The sequence below is a fragment of the Diorhabda sublineata genome, chromosome 3, assembly GCF_026230105.1.
Source record: "Diorhabda sublineata isolate icDioSubl1.1 chromosome 3, icDioSubl1.1, whole genome shotgun sequence".
Lineage (NCBI taxonomy): Eukaryota > Metazoa > Arthropoda > Insecta > Coleoptera > Chrysomelidae > Diorhabda > Diorhabda sublineata.
The window spans coordinates 15,428,004-15,449,377 of record NC_079476.1 but is presented as its reverse complement, the minus strand read 5'-3'; the positions used below and the strand labels follow the sequence as shown (position 1 = coordinate 15,449,377).

General features: G+C 32.0%; 1 protein-coding gene across 2 annotated transcripts in view; it reads right to left on the bottom strand.

Annotated features, from left to right (window-relative positions):
- The window catches only part of LOC130442015 (uncharacterized), a 218,773-nt gene that overhangs the window by 114,475 nt on the left and 82,924 nt on the right, over positions 1-21,374 (bottom strand). The gene's annotated exons all lie outside the window — the stretch shown is intronic.

Genomic DNA, 21,374 nt, shown 5'->3' with positions numbered 1-21,374 from the left:
AATGCAGTTTATCAAGAAAAAGAGAATTATGTATTCTAGTCACATATGGCAACTACTCATTATGCAATGCTGTATGAGCTTTTGCACAAATGAATATTCTGTTGAGTCATTATGTATACTCCTTTATTCACAGCAGTTTCTATTCTATCCTACCTTGTGGTTTAATTTCCTGCCATCTCATTCCTTGATTTTCATCCACTTCTTTTGATCTTAATTTCTTCTTTCTAGCTCTATTTCAGTCTCCCATTCTTTTTTTGTAAGTTTGTGCTTCCTCCTTTTCAATCGTTCCCTTCTCATTCTCATAACATGGCGAAACCATCTCAGTTGTCCTTCTTCTATTTTGTTTTGAATTGGTTTCAAATGCAAGTGTTCTCTTATAGTATTATTCTTCCTTCTGTGTTAATTTATCATCTATTTTCCTCAGAAATCTCATTTCTGTACTTTTATTTTAATTTTCTATTTGTGTCTGTCCATGTCTCAGATCCAAATGTTATTATGGGTGTGGCTACTTTTTTATATATTTCTGTTTTTATTTGTTTTAGTATTTCTTTCTTGGCTAGAAACTGTGTCTCAGTTACATTGAAAAATCTTCCAGCTGCTCCAGTTCTCTCATTTAACTCTTATTCCATTCTTCAATCTTATGTTAGTCTCGTGCCAAGGTTTGAATTGCTGTTCATATCATGCTTCTAATTTCATCTTATGTGGCTTCCCCTTTCAGCTTAGTATTTTGTTAGTTTATTTTCATATCCATTATCTGTAGACTGTCATTGTATATTTTCAAATTTGCGTTCAAGGTTTTTTCACATTCCACCATTATTACAATCTGCGTTTAGTATCTCCGATTTTTTAATGTCCTCCATTTTCCAATTTCTGACTTTATACCATTTAATTTGTCTTGTTGTTCTTTTCACTCCTTTATCTAACACTAAGGTGAATTAAGCTCTTTTGTACATCCTTGCTTCACTTCTTTTTCCTGACGAATGCTTTTTCAACATATATAAAACATAGGTGTATCTTACTGTCTTCTCTTATGGATTTTACAGCTATCCTTGTTGTTAATCTTCTATGATTCTTTATCGTTCGCCCCTAAATCTGTTTTCTATTATTCTTGTATATATCTTGCTATACTTAGTAATGTGATTCCTATATAATTGTTACAGTTTCTTTTATATTGGTGTAATTATACCCATGTGCCAATATTTCGACGCTTCTCCTATGTCATATATTTTTTTCAATATGATTTTCTACTGTCTCTGTTATTTCTCTTTTTGTCGCTTTTATCATATCTGTCGTTATTTGGTCTGGCACCTTCCCTAATTTGCAGTTTCTGTATTACCTGCTTAAACTTATTTCATCTACTGTTGTTTGTGTTTTTGTTGATCCTATTTGTCATGTGATCTCTTTAAATTGGAATTTCTGGAACCGTTGACGATACTCATACTGAATACACTGTTTACACCACCATTACACCAACACTGTCTGACGCGCGTTTCGATAAACAAGTTATCGTCTTCAGAGACTGAAGGTGAACGAAGACGATAACTTGTTTATCGAAACGCGCGTCAGACAGTGTCATTGTGAGTGTTGGTGTAGTGTTGTGAACAGTGTATTGTGGTCTCTCTGTTTTATGTCTCGTTTATATCCTTTCCTTTCATATATTGTCTCCGTCTTTCCTTGATGTCATCTTCGTTTGTTATTACATCTCCTTTCGAATATTTTATGATGATAAGTGAGTTCTTGTTATGATTACTTCTTCTTCTGTTGTTTTTAATGGCAACAAAAAATTGTTTTTGATTTTCCTTGTAGGCATTAGTCATTTTCTCTCCAAGTTGTCGCATTGACTTTTCTTTTTGTTTTTTAACTAATTTCTTAATTTTTATCCTTTCTTTTTTATATTTTTCGTAGTCTGGTTGTGCTTTGGGTGTTAGGTATTTTCCCCATTTTTGTTTTTAATTTTTAATTGCATCTCTCATGGTCTTACGACCACCAATTTGTTCCCTTGTGCTGCTTGCTAACTATTCTTGTCGTTCCATAAATAATTAAATTAAAACAAATAGTTTGTACGGATTTTTCGTCCACGCATTCATAATTGATTGTTTTGCCTCTGTTATAGTAGTTTTATTCCCAATTTTAGAAGTGAAAAATACGATAAAGCTAACAGATAAAAAACGAATGGACCACCTTCAGTGGCGATTTATTTTCGAAATAAAATGAATTTTATTAAAATAGTTACGGGGTATATCCACACTGTAAGTTCTATCGCTGCAATCACAGTTCCGAGCATGCGCGACCGTTATCTCAGAAGAAGAAATATACGTATATATTTTCAGATCGCTGCGGTCAACCATAATTGGAAATGCTGCCGCTTGTACAATCAGATCTATAATTTGTTTCCTAAATAAGCGAGTTTTGGCTCCCAGCGATTTTTATCTCTTCTTAGACCTTAAATTTACTCTTGGTGGTCAACACTCCAATGTTGATGATGATGTGCTGAAAGACAATTTTATCACATGGTTGAAAACACAGGTGGCAGCCTTCTATGGAGAAGGTATGCACAAACTTGTACCACTCTATAACAACTGTCTACAAAATTTCAGAAGCTATCTATGTAGAAAATTCCAGAGACAGTCTCTTAAGTAATCTCGGTCGATTAATTGTTCAGACATTATTAGAAACAAAAATTTGAAGAAGTTGTAACAGCAAGACCTGCGTTTTATCTTGAGGTCCCAAGATAGGTCCCAAGATAGGGAAGTCAGTAAATATGAAAGGGTGGAAATTCAATACACTTTTTGCTCTACTAAGTAGTATGGTTTCCACTAATATCGCATAATTTTTGTTGAAACTGTTTGTTAAGAGGTCAGTTGGATATTTAATGTAGCTTATACCCTAAAGATCAACGGGTTACAAAATAGGGCCCGCTGAATTCAGTATAACAAGGGAAATTGTTATTCACAATCTGCTATCTAGTTTTTTCTCATGAATATGGTCATAGTCTTAGTAGTGTTTGTCCTAAGACGAGTAAATCAATGGGCCCTAAGTCTAACACCAGGAGTCAATAGGTCTTAACCTAGCAGAAATGTATCAGTATTCATGAGAATGAGAATCTACACTCGGTTTAGAAATTCTACTCGGTATCCATTGAACATGAATGGTAGATGAAGATGAAGTTATACCAAATTATTACTCTATTTGTAAGACTGAGAAGTAGCTTTAGGATGCCTTGCACATATCGTTTTCTGTGTTTTTTTGGGTGGACTTGACATGAACATAACATACAGTGTCTTAGTACTATGCTCCTTAGAAACATAATATGAATGATTACAAGTAAATTGCCTAGAAAGTTCAAAGAGACATCAATAATAATAATAATAATAATAATAATAATAATAATATAATAGACCGAGAATTTAACAAGATTGAATGGAATTAATCGATTGTTTGAATGATGCTAAAAATATACAAATTACAGGCTCAACTTCTTTACAAACAGATATCAAGGTATACTATCTCCAAGGGGCCTTATATTGAGTGCTATCAAGATTTGAAATTAACAAGCATTCGACAGTCTGAAAAGGAGGACAATTATAAAGGACATGGAAGAATTACAAGTACCCCAAAAGTTGATACGATTTGTGAAAATGACTATGCTAAATTCTAGGGCAAGGGTAATAACAAAAAACGAACCATCTGAGGAATAAACGCTGGGGGAAGGCAGGGTTCGACTCTCAGTGGTATTGTTCACCATTACAGTTGAAGGCATAATGAGGGAATTAACAAATCAATACAAGTAATAGCATAAGCTGATTATTTAACTCTATTAGCAAGACCGAGAGAGTCTTGAGAGCGCATTAGAAAAAATTTTAAAAGAGGCAGTAAAAAGAGGATTGGAAATAAATCAGCGAAAGATAAAATAAGTAAGTTCACAAACAAGAAACAGTAAAGATAAGTGACCTCATCTTCGAAGTAGTCGACATATTTAAGTACTTAGGAACAATGATAAATAATAAAAATGGCACAAAGAAGAGTTATGACAAAGAATTATTGCGGGAAGTAGGGCATTTAATAAATACAAAATATAAAGCAGAGCAAGAGTATACGCCAAGCATCCAAATTAAGAGTCTATAAGAGTGCGATATATCAGTAGTTACATACGCCGCTGAGACTGACTAACAAATATGAACGAAGAACATCTAAGGATATATGAGAGGAAAATAATTAGGAAAATTCATGGGCCAGTGAAAGGTTGGGAATAATGAATATAGAGGACTTATAAACTATGAAATTGAGAATATATTAGAAAATGAGGATATAGTAAATACAATTGCAGCAAAGAGAATACAATGGTATAGACACATTGAAATGATGGAAAAACGGCAGAGTACAAGGAAAATTATAGAAAAGAGCTCAATTTGAGCAGCTACAATTCTCAATAGAATATATAGGCTTGTATATATATATATATATATATATATATATATATATATATACATATATATATATACAGTGTGTCTACCTAAGTTGGAACCATATAGAAGACTGTTTTATTAGTGGTTTTATGAAAGTAAAGTTGTTTCGAATTGAAAGTTATATTTAAATATGCAATTACAACCATTTATTGTTTATTATGAAAATTCAGGTTTTATGATTATTTAATAATCATTCCGTATTCATTATTCTGGCGGGATAAAATTTAACGGAATCTAGAATGCCCTGACATGAAGTATGTGACAGTGAATGTCAAAGTGAGTTGTTGTTTATAACATTACAATAAAATGGCAAATTTACTAAATCGTGGAGAAAAAATAGAACTTGTGTTAATTGTTGCAGACAATTACAAAACCCATAGAGAAGCCGCAAATATTTTTGATAAGAGACGTCCGCATAGAAACATTAGGCATTCAACCGTTACAAAAATTTTAAATAAATTTAAGGCTAATGGAAGTATAGAAAATAAATTTAAGAATAAACGCCGAAAGCGAGTTGCGAATAAAGACACTGAATTTAAAGTGATTCTTTCTGTCGTAGAAGACCCAAAAATGTCACTAAGAAAAAGGGCCTCTGAAATACTACTTCAGTTAGTGAAGAAACAGTGGCAAATATTTTGAAAGGTATTGAATATCATGCATACAAACCGTAATTTGTACACACGTTACTACCAAGGAATTATGATATTCGTTTTGAATTCTGCGCTCTGATCCAAAGAAAGTTGGATAAAAACCCGTTTTTTACAAGAACTATAATAGACGATGAGGCAACATTTTCTTCAAACGGAACGGTCTCATCACAAAATTATCGCTGATGGTCTAACAGTAATCTAAACTTTGTAATAAAAACTCGGAACCAATATTCTTTTAAAACGTATGATGTTGTGTGTACTTAAATAAATTAGTTGGAACTTTTTTTTCGACATTCTTTAAATGCCGCACAATACTTAGAATTATTAGAAAATCAAGTAAGTGATTTTTTGTGTAACCTTCCGTTACAAGAACATATGAGAGAACATAAGAGAAGGTGGATGTATCGAAGCTGTAGGACATTGAATTAAAATATAATTACAATTACAAAAATTTACAATAAATAATAATTATGCATTCATTACGTATGTTGTTCAAAACAGTAATGAATAGAAATGTTATCATATTTCTGACAGGTAAGAGAGATAAATTGTATCTAGCCAGAATAATTAATACGGAATGATTAGTGAATAATTAAAACCTTCATAATAAATAGCTGTAATTGCATATTTCAATATAATTTTTAATTCAATCAACTATTCTTAATAACATTTCTCTGAATTGTGAAAAATAAAGATACTTTACTCTTGCACAAAATTCAAATTTTTTGACAAACCTCATATACTGCTTCAAAAAATTGATATCTGATGGTTGCATTCAAACCTTTGGACCATGCAGAACTTTTTATCAAAACTAACTTTTTTCCATAAAACCACTAATAAAAAAGTGTTCCATATGGTTGCAACTTAAGTAGAGTATATATATATATATATATATATATATATATATATATATATATATATATATATATATATAAGGTTATAAGTTTGCAATCATCGTGGAAAAGTCCAAGTTACCGAGACACATAATCTATAAAAACTGAGCCGTAGTAACCGAAACCACAAAACAAAGTAACAAAGTGTGAATCACAATGATTCCTGTTTAAGCTGAGGTTCAAGCCGTTTGAAATAGTTATCTTAACCAAAAATTAGGCTACATTCACGGAAACCACAAATTTCAACCAAATTAATAAAAACACATTCCCATGGGTGTGTTGCGAAGTTGAAATTCTGTGGGAGTTACGACTATTTATACAAAAAAACAAAAAAAATCATTGTGACACAAGGTTTCAACGAGAAAAATTGATAATTCTAACCATGATACAGAATATACTGTGTCCGCTATCAATCAATTATCAGCACATTTCTGGAACAAAATATCCCCTCCATAAAAAAATGAACTTCATTCTAAAAACAATAGTGTATTCCATACCAAACCATTATATTATGATCAACGGTTTTAATGTCAGAATCAAACACTTTCAGTATGGAATATCGTTTTTTTTTTGGACACGTTAATCACTCTTTTTGTATTACATTTTTGAAACGTCGGTGATATCGAAGGCCAATGTGTAAAGAGAAATATACTGAATTCTATAATCCATCATTGCTTCGGATAAAAATTGAAAATTCGGTTATTGTTTCCTGAGTGTCATAACAACTCCCTCTTTTTCACGCTCTTTGGGTAGCTGGATATTAATTTTTGTTTGAATCGAATAATATTCTTTCAAATAAACGGACATGCTGCTAAAAAATAATATTTCTCTACGAGTATTGATGAAAAACGCTCTTGTGCTCATTCTATATATGAGAGAGGAAATCTCTTCCTCCCAATGTTTAGTTAAGAAAGATCTTCTCAACTCTCTGTGTAATATACTCAATATACTTATTTACTGAATTCACAGGTAAACGTGACTTGATTTAAAGAAGTGGAAACGACAAATTGAATTCGCCATTATTTCAATATGGCTATGGTGTCCTATAAATGCCGCCGGCCGCGTACAGCGTCACGCCGTACATCTCGTCACGATGCTTACTATATAAATGTATTGTTTTAGTCTGTCTAAAACGCAGACGTTGGCATGTGCACACCGTAGGCGTCATTCAAATGATTTACGTCGTGTTTCTAATTATTTCGAACCATTGTATCTGCCGTCAGCACAAAATGTCGAAATTCGATAAAGAATAACAAGAATTATTGATTGAATCAGTCTAAGGTTATTGTGCAGTGTACTATAAAAGTAACAAGCTGCTTTTTCTTCAGGAGATATGGGTTAAGTATGCCTTCTTTATAGCAGTTTTAATATATATTCCCGCAAAATCTCTACGATATGTTTGTGTTTTATTATCAAAATCTGGAAACATCCTTCTTTCGTCCTCTTCATAAATAAACGGTGAGTATTCTTCGTATAAGGTCGTGTTGTACCTTCTCTTCAAGTAAAACGAGCGCTACAAAAAGTGTCAAATTTATATCCATTTCATATCACTGCACACTACACGCTAACACTGTTGTGAACGAGACGTGGTCGTTCGCGTATGAGATGTATTGACCGCTGACGCTGTGTCTGGCGTTCAGAAGTCGATCAGAACATTTACGTTCAAGTCGGACGCCGCATACAATAGAAGACCTAAGTTCTCATCATTAATTAGCTACTTTTGCATAATTTACCAATTGTTTTTAACTTATTGTATATATATATATATATATATATATATATATATATATATATATATATACGTGAGTTCTTAGCCGAACAAAGAAAGGAAAGTAGAAATTTTTTTAAAAAATGTGATAATTTTTTGATATATATTCTTTCTATATTTTCACACACTTTTCAAAATGCCTGACTAAAGCTACTATGCCTGCCTATAGTCGGACGGGACTAGTCAGGGCTTCATAGTGAGTGATCAGTTTCTGTGGAGCCATATTTGTGTACAGCCTTGGAAAGTCAAGGAGTGTGGAATTAAGCATTGTCATGAAACAAGCGCACAACTCTAAATGTTCTGCGCCTTTTTCTGATAATTTTTGCGTCAGTAAGTCAGAGAAATTACCACGTGAGTCAATCAAAAGGAAAGCTTCTAAGTTTCTTTTTAGGCGGCGGTCACTCGGAATAATTTTTTCTACTAACTTAATGTTAACTGGATTAGACCTCCTGTACCTGGGTCATCTTCTAATGATTCTCATCCTCAGTGAAATAGCTTGGACCAATTTTTATTGTTGAAATTAAGAGACATAAGTCACCGTAAATATCCTCCATCCTCTTTTTAAGTTATGTTGGTGTTAATTCTCCTGTGGTCAAAAATTTTATAACAACGCGAAACTCAATTTGGGAGATTTTTGACAACAACTAGACTTAGTGGTCGTTCGAGCTCTACTATAATAAAATTTATATTAGCAGAAAACTGGAACTTTGTATGCTTGTTGAAACTTGTCACTGTCAGGATTTGGAACAAATCTAACTGCAAAAGATATCTTTCTTCTTTCCATAGGCTCTCAGTTATTTTGCTCTAGAATTCCGTAATCACTCACACTACGAGAGTGTGTGAATAGTGATCTTTTCCTTAGCGTGGTAGAATTTTCAAGTTGCGTTCTCTGCTAAGACTAACGTCTCCATATGTACATTGAGGTGATATTTCCTCGATAAAACTCCTGATAGTATTTGTAGATTGTTACTACTTAAATTGACACATTAACCGAATATTTGCCTGCCTCAGCCTCAGCTATAGTTTGTTCCAAAAACCAGTTTATGTCTTATCTACATTATATTCTAGTGCTCTGTCTATTTTCCTGTGATTGGTCCCACAGAAAGGTTCATGTGTTTCAAGAGTTTATCCACCTCTACTTGAGCAAGTCGATCTGATATCAATTCCCTCCACGTCAGTATGTCTCAGGACCTATTGATTGTACGATTTTTATAATTTTTGTGTACAAGGGCCTTTTGATACGGTTGGTCTTATAGTGATATCCATATTGTTGTCAGATCTTTTCTTTTTTTTTTTGGAAAAATAATGAACTTTAATACTTCAAATGGATCACCCTATATATTTTATGTTTTTAGAATTACGATTATTTTTCATGTACTATTCTTTATAATTAAATGCCATAATTTCTAAGTTATACCTACATTTAATGATTGAATAAACTCGTTTAATTTGAATATTCTTCAATAATTTATGTACTAATTCAAATCTCGTAACAAGGTCTATGGCAATAATACGCAATATTGTTATCATCTGAATATTTCAAATAATGAAGTTTTTTTTAAATGTAATTGAAAATACTTAATTGTATTTGGAAATATCCGAGCCAACTCAGTTATAATAATATTTTACAATAAATCTAAATACACCTCAATGAAAAAGGGACCAATTAGTTTATCGCCTATTATTCCAGCCCATACATTCAGTTATTCGGGATATTGAGTGTGAGATTTACGCATTCAACGAGGATTGTTACGTGACCAGTATCTACAATTATGCCGATTTACGTTTCCATTAATACAAAAAGTGGCCTCATCGCAAAACATAACATTACCTAAAAAAGTTAGATCATTTTGCTTGTAACATTTTCCCATCATTAAGTCTGCAAACTCTTCATGTCTATCAAAAATCGCCATCTGAAAACTCTTGAACTAACGTTACTTTCCATGGATGGAATTTATTATCACGTAAAATTTTCATTACGGATGTTTGCGAAATATGAAGTTCACTGGATATTTGTCTAATTTAAAGATTTGTTTTAAGTTGATGCAGTTTTTCTGCTCAGTTGAACTTTTTTGCTAAATTACCGACAGTAAATCTTTTATGTTGGGGATTTCGGTTGGGAAGTAAATTATTAAAGATATTACACGTTTCTTGTTGACTTCTACGCCTATCACCATATCCTAATATCATTAAAAAATCAAATTTAGAGGGTGTTGCATTTAAAATAACAAAGTCCATGATTTTTCCAGAAAAAGGAAAGCTTTGACAACAATGTAAATACCACCTTAGTAACGGCCAAATGACAAAACCCTTGGACACAAAAATTAAAACAAACGTACAAGCCGTTTCTGAGATAATTGAAGCGTTAGATACATAAAAATCACTCTGTATATGAAAATATTGGGATTTTTTATTAAAAACGAGTATAAACTATACTACCCTTGGAATAGACCAAACTCACACTCTTTCTGTCGCTAATACATGCTAATTCAACGTTTTCGAGGTCACACACACGCAAGGATAGTTTCCCTTGATTATAAAATCATATCTCATTTCATAAAGATTATCTTCTTTTGTCGAGTAAGCGGTCTATTGAAATAACTCAAAATAAGATAAGCTAAAGTAAAACTTAACTAATCGAAGCTAAAGTAAACTTAATATGACCTAATAATATAAAAAGGACCCGTTTCTCGATCTGCTAAGCAACTTAGAGAGCTATATCCACATTTGAATGTAAATAAAATTGAAATGAATTAAAATGTGAAAAACAATAATTTTTCAAGCCATTTACTCCTTAGATTATGCCGTCCAAAATAAAACCTTCCGTATAAATCATAGATTCATTTCAATTGAGCCTGAAGTCAATCAATCAATTATTACTAAAAACAAATTTCCTACATCTAGGGCCCCAAATAACTGATTGTACTATCCAGAAAACTCTAATATGAACGTTTCTCTCCTCTCTATATTGTCAACAACGCATTTGACACTGTTTTGAGAGACATACGTATCAATCAAGGTATCGATCCATCATTGGGTGGTAATAATTTATACCATATAAAACGTAATGAGTTCAACTACAAATATAGGAAATACCTTTAATTTTTGATTCCATCAACAACGTCAAACTCACAATAAGTTGCAAAAATTTTAATTATAAGTAATTTTAAGTGATCTAAATATTCAAGGTACAATTATTAGAATTATTAATATTGTTCCAGAATTACGATAAATTATTTCTTGAATTTCTCAATTTGTATGAAATGTTTTGCCTCCCGGTTATCTCCATCTCTAACCAAGTTTTCTGTTATTCTTTATGTACGGTAGGAGAGTTCTGATTCGTTACATTGTATAAAATTTTATTTCCGACTTTTTCGATTTTCCTAACAACAGCAACAGACAAGCAATATTCGCTGATTCTTTTATATCCATTTGGCTGTTATACAAATCAATAAATTCAATTTTTCCCAATTTTGGATATAAACTCTCTGCTTGACGTTGTTAATGAAATAAATTTGCTTATGATTCTATGGAAACCGCTAAACCAAGAATAAATTCTGCGGGAAAGAAAAAAAATCTTTATACTTCTCTTCAAGCTTTATTGCTATCGCTCAGGCACAAAACCGTCCTGGACTAGTCCCTTGTGGTATAAATAACTATACAGGGTATCCTACGACGAGTTAAAACTATTTGTATATTGCAAAATACTTATTATTAGAAACACTAGATGTTTTGTCCTAAATGATGCACTAGTAGAGGCAAATCTTGGTTTCAGTATGACTTAGTAGATTTAAATTCAATTGTAGAAATTGAATACACATAAGTTAACATCATGAAATATAGAAAAAACATATTTGATATGATTTTTTCATGATATTAAGCATATGTCTTAACTTTGTCAATAATTAAAATATCAGATTTCTCTTTTGCAGAAGTGAAAAATAAAAAAAAAACTTGTGAAAGAGATCTCCAAAGATTTATTTTCAGCAGTGTAAATACAGGGCAAAAAAACACATACTCACTAACAACCAAAATAATAACTAATAACTTGAACGATCACTACTTACGTCGAATTTACTGTCCACGTATGTAAATGGAAACTATCCTTCCTTCACTTTAAATTGCGTGCTTGCGTGATTTGGAAATGCCACTGCCTATCAGTCCCTCGAAGAACACAGAGGAGGGGGGGTTTAGCGAGATGAAAATCCCACACGAACTAATCGCATTGCACTGCCCACTGTGAGGAAGGCATAAGCTTCCACACTGCCTCTTGGGGCAAAAAAAAGAAGCATCCGGCAACGTGTCAGCGACCAACAAAAATCGAACTCAAAATTTCAGCTGTGATTGTGTATTTTTTCATGAATGTATGATCAAAAATTTAATACGAATATTTTAAATAAAAGTTGTTTAATCGGAACAAAGAACGAAAAACTAACCTTTGCCTAACATATGAATCGTACAGGTGATGAAAACTTACGAAGTTATGTCTAACGTTTTTATTATCATTAGCTTCAATTCTGTAGGATGATGATTTGTGTCTATAATATAAACATGACGAAATATTTTTGATGGATGAGATCTTTTTGAAGAAAATATTTGAGTTACTTCCATTGTTTTCTTCATAGAATTGTTAATGTAGCACTTCCCAACAGATGAGGATCGCAAATCTCCATGGCAATTTCAGATATCGGGCAATTAAACGTGGAATATTTCCAATGGTATTTATGTTAATTGGACTATTAATGTTACAGCCGCTACGATAATATCAAGCGTTTATGTGTCAAGGTAGTGGGTCTCAGATTAATATATTTTTTCATAATTCCAATCCATAACTCCTCCGTAATTGCAAATAGTCCTGATAAGTTGTTTTTCGTTCTAAGTATAGACACCAAACAACTTTTATTTCAAGATGATCTATAGACATCTTAAAGAGCTCTTCACTTCGACAAGCACCAGCATAACCTATAACCTATATAAAAGCTAAAGTAGATGAAGTAGTTGTAAGAATTTATATGATGTGGAAATCCATACATACGCGGATTTATTGATATCTAGTTAGCCTAGACCAGTTCCATGCATAAACAAAATATTGCGTTACCTTAGCAACGAACAATAACTTATTAGAAGTGTCATTGTAAAGTTTGACGTCAAAAAAGTAAAACAGCGTTACGCAATAAATTAAAAGAAAAAATATGTAGACTTCTTAAACCGAATTGTTACTATGGATGAGATTTGGGTACATTTCTAAGATACAGAAACAAAACAACAATCGATGGAATGGGGACACTCTGGTTCTCCAAGACCTAAGAAGTTTCGTATCCAAAGTTCTGCTGTAAAAGTTCTTGCTTCAGTTTTTTGGGATTGAGATGAAGTAATCATGATTGATTTTTTTTATAAGGGTAGAATAATAACTGGAAAGATTACTATTTGACATTACTGACCACTCTACGAGAAAAAATCAAAGAGAAAAGACGCAGAGCTATCCAAATGTATTTTGTTTTTGCAAGACAACGCCCCTGCCCACAAATCTCATATTGCCATGCAAAAAAATCGTGATTTAGGGTTTGAATTACTAGAACACCCCACTTATTCACTAGATTTGGCTACGTCCGACTATCATCTCTTTCCTCAACTGAAAAAAAGTTTAAGAGGTCGTAAATTTTCTTCCAACGAGGAGGTAATAAAATCTGTGGAGGTCAGTTTTGCAGAGCAAGAAGACACATTTTTAAAGGTCTATAGACGTTGCAGGTTTGCTGTAATAAATTTATCCAATTAAGAAGAGAATATGTTGAGTAATAAAATATTTTGACATAAAAAATTTGTTTGGTTCTATAGTAGGCTAAAAATTTTTCAATAAAACCATTCCAAAACTGTGTGTGAATTACATTCATCACCCCGTTCTTCACCTATTTTTGTTTCTATTCTTAGAGAAAACATCGAATTATTTTATACACATTCAATGACTTGACCAAATAGTTCTTCAATGGTGTTTGCAGTTGAACAACAAATGGAGTTACCCACCGCTCTGCTGCGGCGTAATTTGAAGCCTGTACTTTAAAAACACGCCTCGTACTATATTTTATGGATGGTTTACACGCAAATACCAGTTTTGAACAATATCAGTATAATCCCCATACCTTTATTAAGGTGGTGCCTTGAATATTATGTAAATTTGCTTTGTTACTGAATCATTCGTGTCTCGATACCGGAGACAGCATTGAATTTTTCTATCCGTTACAATAAAAGAAACCACGACAGTTTTCCCTTTAGCGGAATATTTAATCCACAGAATACGTAAAGAGCTTGCTCATTCATTTCCCTATAACACTGAGCTATGCTGAATTTAATATTTTCATATGAAAGCAACGGATCAGCTCCTGATCCTTCTACCCTGAGGGTTTTATGATACTACTACATACTATCTTCCTTTGCTGATGAGACTAACTTTAATCTCCTTTAATGTTCGTAATGCCCATAAATGAATATCATATTAAAACCCAGTGGAAATATATTGATAAAGTTTAATTGGGACATTTCAAAATTTGAACTTATAAAGTAATTTGGATGATATAAATGAGCAGATTCTATTTTAATAAGATAAATAATTACTGTGATCACATCTTTTTAAAGACCAAAAATCCAATTACATTACAAACCATATTATTAAAAATCAAACAATACGGCACGACCATATCTATATGGTAGCTGTGATTTAATAAAAATAAATTAATCCATGATTTTTCTTTGCCTTTTTCTTCTTCAATTAAAACTTTCATAATCTTTATTTTTTGTATTTAAGTCTTTCATACATATTTCATTCTAGTCTCTAGTTAGTAAATTTTCTCATCCTATTCGTCCACAAATCTGTCCTCTTTGTTAATAAGTATTTTTGAAACCCCAGATATCTCTTTGGCATATTCGAGTATACTATTGTTATATTTCCTCCTATATCTACAAACGAACGAAAAAAAAGAGAACCGTTGAAGAAAAAAAGTTATACACTTTTTTCATGATTTTGCCGTAACTACTGGCAACACTGTATTGAAATCTTTACGAATATGTCTGGCTGATACATCCAAATTGTTTTTATGTCTGACTCTCAAAGAGGACGTTAGTTACATGGTTCGTACCAAGTAGTATTGAACATAACTTTTTCAATATAAGATTTATTAAGCAAAATTTCAAGTGAAATTAAACATCATTTAATTTTACACCAAAAAGGTACAATTGATAAAACTCGATACTGTGTACCATTTGTAAAATATATTGATTTGGAAATTATGAACTAATAACCGATACTGATATGAAGTAAGGATAAATGTTTTCATTAAACAAAAACTCACAAGATGAAAATTGAACAAAGGCTAATAACTTAAAAAAGAATTCAATTAGAGGTGTTCAAAATGTCCTTCGTTTTCACGAATACATAAGTTTATCTTTTTTTCTAAAGAATCCATTAGTCTTCTAAACAGTTGGGAGTCAGCCATGAGGTCATTAAAATGAAGTCGAATTCTGTCTTTCAATTCTTCAGATGCATCTACCTCTGTAGCATGAACTTTTTTTATGATACGACCAATCTGTGTAATCCATAGGATTAAAATCGCATGACTGAGGAAGCCAATGAACCGGACAACTTCTACCATAGTGCGGTGGAGCTCTATCGTGCATTAAAAATGGAGATCTTGGCTGTTTTAGTATCAAATCTTCTAATATCTTGAATAAGTGATTATTTAAAAAGTCCAGGTACATATCACCATTTAAATTTGCAAGTAGAAAGGGATAACCTATTAATTTGTTACCTAAAGTTGCTGCCCAAACATTAACTTAAAATGAGTGTTGGTAATGTGATACACTTCTGACATGTGGAGTGGTCTCGTCTGTGAAAAGAATACAAAAATTTTGGATTGAGGGCTGTCCGTTCTTGTAATGTTTGAAAAAAATACACTCTAATCGGTAGAGCTCTTGGACTTGTCTGTAATGATAAGGATGTAGCTGTTGCTCTTTAAGTATCCTCCACATCCCTTACACTAATTGTTCGATTTTGATAAACAATATTTTGTTCATTAATAGTTCTTGTTGTTCTTAGACTGGATTTTTGTGAAACGTTACAAGAAACGGAAGCCCTCAGTCCCAATTCTTTTAAATATATCCGTTTCATCGATGGGGTTTCATTAACGCGACTAAAGTTTTTTGATTGACATAATGTTTACTAATTGAAAATAATAATAATTAATAACTCTATCAATAGTTCATACCAGCATCGGTTTTTACTTCATAATTTTCAAATCAAAATATTCCGAAAACGGTACACAGTATCGAGTTTTATCGAGAGTACCTTTTTGATATAAAATACAACTTGGTACGAACAGTGTAACTAGCGCTCTCTATGAGAGTCGGACACAAAAGTAAATTCATTGGATGTATCAGCTTCCAAAACATATTCGTATCAAATTTCAATACATTGTTGCAAGTAGTTGCGGCAAAATCGTAAAAAATGTGCATCATTTTGTTTCTCTTCAACACCCTTTATGTTGAATACGGATGGCGTTACGAAATTTTTTTACCAAGCAAACCCCAAATATTTTTCAGTTTTCTATCTATCCTAAAAATGGGATCAACTTTTTTGGAAATGCCCTGTGTAGTATTTATGGCAGAAAATCACAGAAAGATGGAAGCACTGACAAAAATTGGAATAGAAAAATTTCAAATGAAATATAGAACATAGAAAAATGCGAAACAATGATAATAAACGAAAGAAATGAAAACAAATTTGGGCTACTAGCAAAAGAAGAACAAATAGAACAAGTCACAATTTTAGAATATCTTGGAACAGTAATAACGGCAATAATTACTGCAAAATAGAAGTGGGAAGCGGAGTTTCCAAACTGAATAAAAGTAGTAACAACTATAAACAATGCATTGAATAAAATGGTGTTCAGTGAGAAGTAGATATCAAAGAATTTAAAACCTAGCGTATACCATACAATAACAGCTCCAACACTAACATATGGAAGTGAAACCTGGGTAGGTAACTAAATATGCAATAGATAGTATAATAAACGCAACCGAGATGAAGTATCTACAAAAAATAAATGAAAAACAAAGATAGATAGAATGAAAAATATTATAAGAAGCAACTTACAAACAACAGACAATATATCAAATGATGCTACTGACACTGGACAGGAAAAGATGGAGGTAATGGGTAAATGGACAATTAATACATTTCCTACACCCTAAAGAGAGCAAAACAGAAAAATAAGAAGAAGAAAAGAAATCTCTGGTTTTTTCTACTCCTCTAACCTCTTCTCTTCTTCTAATTTATTTGTCCTAGTTCTGTCCCTATTATTATTTTTCGTCTCTTCACCTTTTATCTTTCTATCTCTTCATCATCAATTTTCTATTCCAGTTTCCTGGAAAAGTTAGTTCAGAACATAAAAAAACATCATATCAACTGTCAGAATGGTGCGATCGCATTTTACTTATGATGCTAGTCATCAAATAGCGAAAATCTTATCATTACAAAAAGAGATAAGAGATGCCCGACTGTGAACTGAATAGTTTACAATTTATCCACTTCCAAATTACGTATATCATTTATTTTTAAAATCAGTGAATTATTCGAAAGTATAGATAAACGACAAATTTACACAAAGATTGATCCCTTGGAATTTCTAAATAAAATCGCTTACTAAATAGAATAGTACTGATAAAATAATGAACGTAAATAGGGTATCATACATAATTTGGAATTGGAATATTTTCCCTATAATCAAGGTACTTTTAGTTGGGTTTCCGGTTGACAGCCAGTAGTTAGTTATTGTGAGCTGTGGAAGTATACGGTGTATCAAAGGTGAAATTATTCTTAAGTAAAAGTTTCGTGAACAATAAAGTATGTGGCTACCGTGGCTTTCAGATCGACCATCAAGAAATTGATTTGCCAGTTCCGCAAAAGTTTTTTAAAAGTTACTCCTGATTGGTTAACTATCTATGGTATATTCGCATCAAACATAATGCCACATCTTCAAGGTATTCTTGTATAACTGCAACGAAAACATATTTTTGAGGCATGTTCGTTATGAACACTTGAAATATTTTAAAAAACATTGTTGTGGAGCCACGAATATATCGGAAGTATCGTAATGAAGACAAATTTATTACTTGGATGAAACATAGTTTAATAGCCATAATAATGTTCGTAAAGCCTTGTCAAATGATAATTGAAATGTAAAATGCAATTACACAGTTCCATATGCATATTAGATTGCAGTGGAAAACAATGTCGAGTGAATGATACATTATCTGGAAGCATATTAAGGATAGCTATTTAGCTCACCACTAGGATATTGAAGAGACCCTTCTCGACTCCTGGTTTAAAGAAATACTGGTACCAACACTGCATGCAAACAGTGTAAATGTGTTATATAACGCCTCGTATCATTCAAGATAAATTCGTAAAATTCTAACTAAATGTTCTTTCAAAGCAAACCTACTTTCTACTTAAACAAGATTTTTATTTTATCATTATTATACAAAAAAAGCAACCCATAGATGTTTGAGAAACAAAAATAGTTGCCAAAGAACTTACTGTAGACCAAATGACCAAAACGAATGTTGTTTCAAATCCAATCAAATTAATACGGTCCCAACTAAAAATATAGACCAGTAACACTTCACCAAAAAATTCCTCCTCCGTTGTGGAGCTGGTTATGAGAGAATGTTCGAACACTAGCACCGATAATTGGAAAAAGCCACAAATCACGTAAAAAAGAGTTGAAAACCAATGTATGCAACATGTACCAGTTTTGAATAGATTTGTAACTGATTTAGAGAAAGATTAATATTAGCATGTTAGATTTAGAACAATTGCATTTTAGTTTATGTATTCTAAATGAAGATCACAGAGGAAAAACTTACTTAGTCACAATTTCACAATTGTCCAAGAAATTGTAATAGCTAGGAAGTTGAAATGTTATTTGTAAATATCTTTTTACTGTTATAAAATATTCACTGCATTGTATCATGGCAACAAAAACAGAAAATTTTCTCAACAACTTGAGCTCTATGAGTAACTTCTTCAACTTTTACTCTACACATAAAACTTCGAAGTAACAAATTCATTTTTGTATTTAATTTTACTGAAATCATCTTCGCTTGTTATATTGAGTACAACTCTGTACAATTCTTAATGATGGGTGTTTTATCTAGGTTTGTGAGCCGATGATGGTTTCACAAAGTGAGAACATCTTTGATGATGACCGACATCAGTGTACCAAATTCGGAATTTTTAAGTTAAAGATTTCCAAAGAAATCATCAAATTGAATAGTGTGACTAATAATAACAATAATCACGCTGTATCTCACTAATAATTTCATTACAATTAATATGGGATGAATCTCTTTAAAAAGAGAGAAAATAACCATTAAAATTTTTCACATATTCTCCAGAGAATTTTTACGTTGGCAGCACTTTTGTTTCAACCTCATTAAGAAGGTCTTTTCCGACTTGGCGTTACAAGAAAGAATATTCACCGCACAATTTAAATTCTTGAAATATGTAGAAAAGTGGAATCAGCATTTGAAGTATTCAAGTTCTGAGGAACAAATTTCAACATACTTCAAAGTTCTGTAACTAGTGGATTATCTAGAAACATGTGAAAGTGTAGGAATTAAAACCTTATTATTTCAAAAAAAAGTTGAGAAATACTTCATAGAAACAGTTTTATTCAATTTGATGATTTTATATCTTGATTATTGTTCTTTTCTAATTGTTCATTAACTTTTTATTAGATATTACTCTTGGTATTTCGATCTGATATTCAATTTTATCAAAATTTAACCTGAGATTCTATTATATAAAAAAACTCATACATTCTAGTTAGTAACGTCTTTGTTTCATATAACGCTCCATGTAAACCTGTTGGAATTATTGCGTTATTTTATCTTATTCTTCATTTTCCTTTGAGTTTATCAGTTCTTTTATTCGTATACCGTCTATGAACCGAATGCAGCTAAGTGCTACTACATAAGTTTCTTCAGAAAGTTACATATGAATGAATAACTGAAGACTTATAATAAAAATGATGACTTCGTAGACACACGGGAACTACTATGAACCCGTACCTCTTCTAGTATTCATTCTTTGTTTCAATGTTGCTTGATAAAAGTATTGCAACGTTTTTCGTATTTATTTTTACTCTTTCTCTTCGTGGGGTGAATTAATTAATTTTTTTAAACACTATAAAATACACTTAAATTTAATAATTTACTTATAAATATCACTTAAATAATTTCTGCGATTACTTTTACTAATTGGTTTTTTTCACTGTGACTATTTACTTAAAACTGAATTAACTGCCTTTACATAAATCATATATACACCTAAATAAAATTCTACAAAGCTCTAGAACAAAAAGAAACAAAATAAATAAATAAATAAATTTCCTGTAAATTATTTAGAAGAAATATTGTAAATAAACCGCCTGCTACAAAAAAATTATATTCAGACGAACATCAAACGCGTTCAACCATTTATAAAAAATGTGAAAGACGCCGCCAGAAAAAACTCCGTGCGAATTCGCCAAATTTTTAAAATTCCATAGCTGGTGAGGGCTGGCGAAGGAAACCATTTCGCGAGCTTGTTTGTAATGGTAAATTTGTAATTTGTTTTTTTTTAAGTCCAAATTCATTCATTTTATGTATGTATATGTGGAAGTCATGGAATTGGAACTTCTTCTTTTCATGCCGTCTTCTTATTGTAGAGCCACATTTCAAACTCCTCAAGTTTTTTGATCCTCCGAGCTTTCAAGGTTCAAGTTTCCACTCCGTACAGCAGTACTGACCACACATATCATATATCATATCATATTCTGCCGTGGAGGTTTGGATTTCTATTTGCAAACATTGAGGAGTACTTGACAAATGCCTTTCGAGCCATTTCAATTCTCAACTTCTTTTCGTCTGGATCCATTTGTGCGTTTATGACTGAACCAAGATACTTATATTTTTGCACCCATTCTATTTGTTTTCCATTCAGTGTGATAATAGGGTTAAGATCAGTATTTTTATTTTTACTTATGACCATGAATCTAATTTTTCACATATTTATAGTGAATTCTACATTTTCACATTCTCGGATTATTCTCTCTAATAAAATTAGAACATCATCTCCGCTATCACCAATTATGGCACTTTCTGAAATACAAACTGACTGAAAGAACTCTGCCTTGCCAAATTCCCTTTTGAATTTCGATTTCGTCTGTCTCCATGTCCTCAACACGCGCTACCCATTTGATTGTAATAGATATTTTTGATTAATCATATATCATTTGGTTCTAAGTTAATAGTTGTAAAATTCTCTATAAGTTTATCGTGTTGGACTTTATCAAAAGCCTTCTGGAAATCAATGAAACAGACATATATATTTTTGTTGTATTCTCTGTACTTCTGTAATAGTACTGTGATAGCGAATAATGTTTCTCCAGTTCCTAATCCTTCTCTAAAGCCAAACTGCGTTTCATCTAGTTGTTCTTCATATTTTCGATATATTCTCTGCTGGATCTTTTAGTGAGTGGCTCATCAAAGTGATCATCCGATA